This window comes from Trichechus manatus, unplaced genomic scaffold (genome assembly GCF_000243295.1).
Source record: "Trichechus manatus latirostris isolate Lorelei unplaced genomic scaffold, TriManLat1.0 scaffold00026, whole genome shotgun sequence".
In the NCBI taxonomy this organism is placed as follows: Eukaryota; Metazoa; Chordata; class Mammalia; order Sirenia; family Trichechidae; genus Trichechus; species Trichechus manatus.
In genome coordinates, this window is record NW_004443962.1 from 11282265 (window position 1) to 11288394 (window position 6130).

General features: G+C 43.1%; 1 protein-coding gene across 7 annotated transcripts in view; it reads left to right on the plus strand.

Moving 5' to 3' along the window:
• The first annotated feature begins 2829 nt into the window (after positions 1–2829).
• The window catches only part of GOLGB1 (golgin B1), a 72202-nt gene continuing 68901 nt past the window's right edge, over positions 2830–6130 (plus strand). For 6 of the 7 annotated variants that reach the window (XM_023728826.1, XM_023728830.1, XM_023728827.1 and 3 more), the window contains exon 1: positions 2860–2959. The gene's annotated coding sequence lies outside the window, so the exon portion shown is untranslated. Of the gene's footprint in view, positions 2960–6130 lie in introns of all 7 variants that reach the window. The other variant, XM_023728828.1, reaches the window with a different exon arrangement.

Genomic DNA, 6130 nt, shown 5'->3' on the forward strand with positions numbered 1-6130 from the left:
TCTTCTAGCCAAGACCCATGGTTGCCTTCTGTCTTAGTTTCCCAGGGCTGCTGCAACAAAGTACCACAAACTTAGTGGCTTAAAAAAACACAAATTTATTCTCTCAGTTCTGAAGGCTGGATGTCTGAAATCAACTTGTCAATAGGGTCATGCCCTCTCTGAAGGCTCGAGGGAAGGATCCTTCCCTACCTCTTCCTAGCTTCTGGTGGTTGCTGACAATCCTTGGCGTTTCTTGACTTGCAGTTGCATCAATCAAATCTCTGTTGTCGCATGGCCTTATCTGCTCTGAGTGTGTCCTTGTGTCTCTGTGTCCAAATTTCCCTCTTCTTATAAGGGCACCAGCCATTGGATTTAGGGCCCACCCTAATCCATTATGAGCTCATCTTAACTTGGTTACATCTGCAAAGACTCTATTTCCAAGTAAGGTCATATTTAAAGGTACCAGGGGTTAGGACTTCAACATATCTTTCAGGAGAGCACAATTCCACCTTCAACACCTTCCCTTTCTCCCAATCACCATCAAATCATGCTCTATCATAGTTCAAATTTCCTCCCCAAAATTCTTTTCACTGTGATTGGTTCCCCTGTCCTCTATCCTGTGACATCTCTCAAGTACTTTATAGATCTTGGACCCTGTTTGTGGCCACCACACCAGTTCTGGTGTTCTAGAGGATATTATCTTAGGAAATTGATAGAAAGTTACTCAGGTTTAACATGCACAAACTTGTTCAGTTTGTTGCCAGGTAGTCATGGCAAGGCACGTAAGTAAGACCTCACAACATTTACTTAGAATTGGAGAATCAGAATTAACAATTACAATGTAAGTTCAATGATTAGCATCCAAATATTTAGACTTCAGGCTTTTACCTTTAACGAGAGGTCTCCGGAGGAATGCTTAACCTCAGCTCGAACTTGGTGGAGGTCCCTCGTAGCTAGGGTCTGAGGCCAGTGGTGGCAGACAGTCTTAGCGGGCTCTTGGTATTTGCCTCTACCTTCGCTCAGTAAGTGAGAAGAAATTCAAGGTTTATATGTGAATTTGTTACCTTGGCTCCACACGATAAAGGCCAGTATGATTTCAAAGACTAGTATACTGTGTTTTTTCTCCAGAGTTAGAGATTAGTCAAATTACGTATCTTTTCTTCAAGGTTAGAGATTTAGGGAGGTTGTTTAGATTTATGCCTCAAATTTACAAAGATTAACTGATATTTCCTCTTTTATCACAGCATGTCAGGGGGAAGTCAACTTAAAGGTTGTTTACCACGTTTCACACAATTTTTGTTTCCAATATCTAAGTTCAAAAATTTTCTAAATAACTTTCTTATGACCTATGGTTTCTAATGACCTATAGTTAAAGAGCCTCACAAATGTAGACATGTTTCTGTTTCTAAATTCATATTATGAGTGCTACACATATATATTTTGAAAGCATAACAGCAACTTACACCTTATGGGATTTGAGATCATTAGAGAAACATACAGAACACCTGACTTTGTCCTTGGTGCTCTGGTACTTTACAGTGGTGTCAGATTCAGCCCTATCTTAGTGGCTCAGCACCCATGCAAGTCAGCCAGGAAGGAAAAATGCAACTGAAGATTGCTGCCGCCATGCCCCTGCACATTCAGAAGCCTGAGTAGGAGGAGACCCAGGTACTTGCTACTCCAGCCATCACTTCCTATTCTCTTTCTGAATCTGCATTTCCTATGTATTGCTGATAGCAATCATCTCTGGCCCCTCCTATGACCTTTTGTCCAGTACTAGCTGCCCACTCTAGTAAAGAGTCCATAGCACAAGTTCAAAGTTGGCGCTTACTTACAAGCAGCCATACCAGCTTTTTGGCTACCCTGCTGTGTTAGCTCTTACTGAGCTGATGTTTAAACCTCAAAGGGTTATGTAAGCATTAAACCAGAGGACAAGGATGCATATAACGGTTAGCCCAATGCCTGGCACATAGTAAAACTCAACAAACCTAAGTTAATATTACAGTGAAAGGAGCACCTGAAATGACAGGTGTTGGGAGCTGGCCACGTTTCCCCCTTTCCTTAGGGACTTCAGGAAAGTGTGCATGATTTCGGTGGCTGTTGCTGGAGCGCCTCACTGGCTCCCATTCCAGGTTTTGGATCTTCAAATCTCACCTTTTCCTTAAGGTCCAGCTCAAGCGCCACTTCCCAACAGTCATCTTCCTAGTTTTTACTATTTTCCCTCTTACTCATGTTCTCAGAGACATATCTTTCTTTCATATAGGCTCCGGGTCCTATTTCCGTTACTAAGTCGCTGTTTGTTTTTGGATAAACAAAATTTGACATCAGGTCACTTCTCTGGTTATCATTTTTCATCAGTAAAATGAAAAGGTCATATCAGACTCCAAAAAAAAGGCTTCTTTCCGGCTTTACAATTTTATAACTCTAAGAGCAAAACCCATATCCCCACTCCTTTCTCGCAGTTCATTCAACAATCCTAATGACAGTTGGTGCGCGCAGTCCGACGTCTCCGCAGGAGCCCAAGTCGTAGTCACAGCTAACGCGGCAGAGGATCAGAGGCAGCCAGCATCCTCACTCTACATCGGACACACCTGACCTTTCCCAGAACGCCCGCCCTCCCGGCATTTCCGGCCCTTTCCCAGATCTTCTTCCGGAACACACACTCGTTTATGACCCCGCCCCCTCCTCCACTTTTTAGAGTCCATTGGCTATTTTTTGAGGAAGCGGAGAATTTCCAGACGTTGATTGGCTTTCGTCATTGTTGATGGGTTAGTTACAAACAAGGCGTGCCTGGTCTCCCTGGTAACGCCCTGCCGATAGCCCTGATTGGTCGACATCCTAATGCCATCTTCCGTCCAGACAACGAGTGGTTGAGTCCCTTGCGGGGCGCGGCGGTGGTAGGTGTCGCGAACGGGAGTCCCTAGCTGACGTGGCTTAAATTGGGAACGGGGGGCTGGAGCCTCTGGCAGTCGGTTTGCAGGTGAGTGGGGGACGCTCCCCAACTCCTCCCCTCTCTGAGAGGCCTTTAACGGTCACCCAGCCACAGGGGCCGCAGAGGCTACCGAAGCAGCGATATTCGGGTCCCAGCCCTCCCGCCCCTCCTCGTCCTGCAGTCCGGGATCTGGCCCTTCACCCGCCTCCCTTCACCTACTAGGCCTAGTTCTAGTCTCGCAAACGCCTGTTGGCCTCGCCTCATGTGGCCTCGGAACTCAAATGCCCGTACTACCCCCTTGCAGCCAAGGCTGTTCAGGCGCTCCGGGAGCGACCAGGGTAGGCGCCCGGGTCGGTCTGGTGCGCACGCCCTGGTTTCCTGAGCCGGCTCTTCGGGCCGGCCTCGATACGCAGCAGCTGATGTCGGAGAGAACCTGCCGGGCCCCTGTTCTTAGGCCCTAAACAAACTTAGTGTCCGGAAGGGGGAGCGCGACCCAAGCAAGTCAAGGTCTTTTGGGCGGAGATCACAGAAACATTGGAAATACCAGTGCGAACTCAGGCCTGTCCAACGATTCAGTTAGTGCTAAAGGTTTTTTAGAGAGCTGAGGAGAGAGGGACGATCCCTGCCATCCCATCCACACTAAAATCCCAGGAATCAGAGGTGGGCAGGCTGGTAAAGGGAAGGGAACCCTGAAGAGAGTTCCAGAGGAACAAGAATTTGTTTTGATGGTGTGGAGGGAGTTTGTTTTGCATAATGGGAGTGGTGTGTAGGAATGTGAAGGGGAGGGTGAGCCCCTTGACAGATAAAGAGTATGTGTGTCTGACTTATTAATAACAGTTCCAGTTGTCTGTAGCTGGAAATAGGGAGAGGACAATTTAAGAGTGGGACAGAGATATTTAAAATCATTGGACAAGTACTTTCATTTATGGAGGTAGTTGGAAGCACTTTCTGAGCACTTAAAGGATCTTAACAGTTCTGTGCAAATGATGAGGAGAACTCCTCCCTGAAAGGCTGGTGGCCTTTCCAGAATTTGGTTGGACTATAGGTTGGTTGGGATTTTTTTTTTTTTTTTAATGTACTTTAGATGAAGGTTTACAGAACAAACTAGATTCTCACTAAACAATTAGTACACATATTTTTTTTTTTTTTGCAAAGTGAGGGGTGGGGGTGGGGATTGAATGGAGAAGGAGCAGTTGCGTCACAACGGAGGACATATGTTCCTGGTGTTCCTAATCAGAACTTGTGATTTCCTGTACAAACAATATATAAGACACTCCTATTGGGTAAATTAGGGTTATGAGCAACTTCACTTTACTTTCTTGTATTCAGGAAAGCACGTCCGAATACAACTCAATGAGAATGAATTAATTAAAGAGATGCTGATTTTACTCGTTTATAAAAATAAATCATTTATAAACTTCTTTTGGCTAACTACTATTAGGAATGAATTACTTGGGACATGCCACTGATCATAACATACCAGTCTGTTGTAACGTGATCAGGAACCACTACTGTAAAAGATTAGGCTGTATAATACTCTGTTTTTAATTAATTTTAAAATAAATACTGCATGTTTTTGATAAAAGGAAATTCAGTACAGAAAGATAAGCTGTAAAAAGAAAAATGATTCTTCCCTATCTCCTGACCTCTTCCCTAGTCTCTACTTCCCAGAAGTAAGCACTGTAAGTAATTTCTTGTTCATCTTAACAGAAATTTTCTGATCATATTGAAGTATGTATATAATATATAATCCCCCTCTTTTTTCTCTCCCACAAGTAGTATCATGCCATTCTGCACCTTATTTTTGCCACTTAATACTATGTCATAGGCATTTTTCCATATCCATGAGGGTGTAAAACTACCTCATTATTTTAAAAGGCTACACAGCATTCCCTTGTACAAATATAAAAATGTGTTTAACTTGTCCACTATTGGTGGACATTCAGATTTTCAGTTGTTCGCTACAGCAAACACTGCTGCAGTGAACATCCGTGTACATATATCCTTGTGCCCTGTGTGAGCCTGTCTGTGGTATAAACAATATAGAATTCTTCAAGCTGTACTACTCTGAATCATTTTATTTTTGTATATTGCTCTAAACGACTATCTAAAGAACTACTAACACAATACCCTCATGCCCCTATCCCTATATTCAGCCCTGGTGAAGAATATAATGCTGGGAGATAAGATTACTCAGAAAATAGAAAATCATTTGTGTATCTCCACCACCCAATGGATGCACATTGAAGGTACTTACTTGTCTATGCCAAGAAATAAGCAAGACAGCTACCTGGCCAACAGACTAGAAGAGACCCATATTTGTGCCCATTCCAAAGAAGGATGTTCCAACAGAATGTATAAATTATTGAACAGTATCATTAATACCACAAGTAAAATTTTGCTGAAGATCATTCAAAGGTGATTGCAGAAGTACATCAACAGGGAACTGCCAGAAATGCATAATCGAATTCAGAAGAGAACATGGAATGAGGGATATTAATTGCTGATGTCAGATGGATCTTGACTGAGATCAGAGAATACCAGAAAGATGTTTACCTGTGTTTTATTGACTACGCAGAGACATTTGTGTGAATCACAGCAAACTGCAGAAAACATTGCAAAGAATGGGAATTCCAGAACACTTAATTAAGCTCATGAGGAACCTGTACATAGACCACAAGGCAGTTGTTCAAACAGAAGAACAGGATACTGCGTGATTTAAAATCAGGAAAGGTGTGCCTTAGGGATGTATTCTCTCACCATACTTAAATTCAGTCTGTATACTGAGCAAATAATCCGAGAAGCTGGACTATATAAAGAAGAACGCAACATCAGGATTGGAGGAAGACTCTAACAACCTGCAATATGCAGATGACACAACTTTGCTTGTTGCAAGTGAAGAGGATTTGAAGCACTTATTGATGAAGATCAAAGACTGCAACCTTCAGTATGGATTGCACCTCAACATAAAGAAAACAAAAATCCTCACAACTGGACCAATAAGCAACATCATGATAAACGGAGGAAAGATTGAAGTTGTCAGGGATTTCATTTTACTTGGATCCACAGTCAACACTCAGGAAGCAGCAGTCAAGAAATCAAATGACACATTGTGCATTGGGCAAATCTGCTGCAAAAGACCTCTTTAAAGTGTTAAAAAGCAAAGATGTCATTTTGAGGACTAAAGTGCACCTGACCCAAGCCATGGTATTTTCAATC